Below are 2,316 nucleotides of genomic sequence, written 5' to 3' on the forward strand. Positions count from 1 at the left end.
TGCCCTGGATTGGCCTGAACCAAGATTCTCCATTTTACCCTCTAACATAGCTGAATGAGATGTTATTGATTCATATGAGGATCTACTAACTTTTTGCTCAGGCTGGCTGGAACTGAAATCTTTCTGATCTTTGCTTCCCAAATAGCTGGAATTATGAACATGAGCCATTGCATCTAGCTAGGGCTAGGTTGATACATTTTCATTTTCCTTTTTGAATTCTTTGAATTATATTTTTATTTTTAATCAATATATTGTCTGTATTTTGAGACACTTTGACTTTTTTCCCCACTGAGGCACTTTATTTATATGCAGGTGTCAATCCCTAGAAAAAGAATCCCAGGATTTTCCCTCCTGTGTGTTTCTGTCTTTCTTCTTCATGGTCCATAATGCCAGCTGAAGTGGTCAGAACGATGAAACCAAACTGTCAGAATGGGAACAGATTATTCTGCCAATTTTCAAGGTCTTTGACCTGCACATCAAATCGGGGGCCGATTACTCCACACTTGTTTAACCTGCCTGTGAGGTTCACAATACTTTTCCCAGTTCTGTGATCGTCAGTGATTTCAAACTCGCCAATGTAGCCATGCTTCATCATAGTGAGAAACTGGATGATGACTCCAGAGCATGGCCTGATGAGGGCCTGGCGTTTTGCCTCTCTTCTCAGCATTGTTGATGCTCTTGAAGGCATCAGCTAGGAGGTTCATGTGCACCATAGTGGTGCAGAAAGATGGTGGAAAAAATTCGCAGTGTGACTTTTTTTGGGGAGAGAGAAGGGGCTGGTTCTGGGACTCTTGAACTCAAGGAGGGCCTGAGATCCTTTGGCTCAAGGCTAGCCCTCTACCACTTGACCCAAAGCTCTATTTCCAGCTTTTCTAGTGGTTAATTGGAGGTAAGAGTCTCACAGACTTTCCTGCCCAGGGTGGCTTCTAACTGAGATAGTCAGATCTCAGCCTCCTGAGTAGCTAGGACCATAGATGTGAGCCACTGGTACCTGGATTACAGGTATGAGCCACTAGTGCCTGGCTTACACTGTGGCCTTTTAATATATTATACATAATGTACAAGAGTAAGTGGCATCTCTGTCACCTCTGACATTCATCATTTCTTTGTGTTGGAAACACTTAAAATTCAGTCTTCTAGTTATTGTGAAGTAGTCAATTAATTTTTGTCACCTGTAGCTATTCTACTGGTTCACAGTAGCAACTCCACAAATGTTTGCTGAGCGAAGAACTAAAGGGGGTTACCTGGCTTGAGTGTGAGAGAGAGAAAGGAAGATTCAGTAGGGGCTGGAAGGCCTTAGGTAAGGAAGCTCAGCGAAAACTTGGCTATGATGGGTGCTGGAAAGTTTCAGAGGAACGTGACAGGAAAGACTCCCAGTGCTTTTATCTCCCTCATGCCTTGCATTTCCAGATGATGTCACCAGAGCTTTGGACTCTGGACCCACTGATCACTGAGAAACAAGTGGCATCTAAATGACAGTGAACATTTGACAGATCTCGGGCAGGAGGGTTATCTCTAGAGAAGCAGTAGTGGGAGGAGTTTCTAGAATCTTGGCATTTCTCAGGCAGGGTAGAGCTTCTCAATCTACTAGTAAGGGAAAACAGGAAAACAGGAAACTCAAAGTTTAGTGGCTTAAAGGATATAGAGAATTTCTTTCCCTTTGTGAAACAATTCTAAGATGAGTAGACTTCCCATCAGTGATTAAAAACCAAACCAAACAAAAAAAAACAAACCCTAGAATCTTTCCAAATCCTTGTCCCCTCATTCCAGAAGGGGTCAAGTGTCATCATGTGGATTATGGAGACCAAAAGCCTCCTGTACCTTTTGTATAGCCAGTGGGAAGAGAGAAAAGGACTACTGGTTTTGCCAGTAGCATGTAGCACTTCTGCTCCTATTTCATTCGCCCCACATCCTCACCTAATTCTGAGGATCCATTGCTGGCTCTACTAGCATGTGTACAAATCAGTTGTCATTGCATCAATGCTGTGTAACTAACCACTACTACCCAGTAGCTTTTGAACAATAGCATTTATTTTCATCCTCACAGATTTGCATGTTGACTACTGCTCTGCTGACTGAAGTGGAGTTGAATTGGAAGGCTCTGATTAAGGCCAAAAAGTTGATGGCCATGGCACCAGGCTGTGGTTTCAGTACAGGTCTGATCCATATATGTTTGTTCTGGGGTCCAGACTTAAGGGGCTGGCTCTCTACAGGCTATATTCGCTGTGTTCATCTTATGGTCGAGAAACACAGAAGTGAGAAGAGATGGTTGATATCTCTGAAGTCTTAGTCAGATGTGGCACCCTGTCCTTCCAC

General features: G+C 43.3%; 1 pseudogene; it reads right to left on the reverse strand.

Moving 5' to 3' along the window:
- Positions 1-322: 322 nt before the first annotated feature.
- On the reverse strand, positions 323-713 carry LOC138836813 (small ribosomal subunit protein uS8 pseudogene; annotated as a pseudogene).
- Positions 714-2,316: the final 1,603 nt, after the last annotated feature.

Source organism: Dipodomys merriami, unplaced genomic scaffold, assembly GCF_024711535.1.
Source record: "Dipodomys merriami isolate MVZ:Mamm:240054 unplaced genomic scaffold, mDipMer1.0.p SCAF_26, whole genome shotgun sequence".
Classification (NCBI taxonomy): domain Eukaryota; kingdom Metazoa; phylum Chordata; class Mammalia; order Rodentia; family Heteromyidae; genus Dipodomys; species Dipodomys merriami.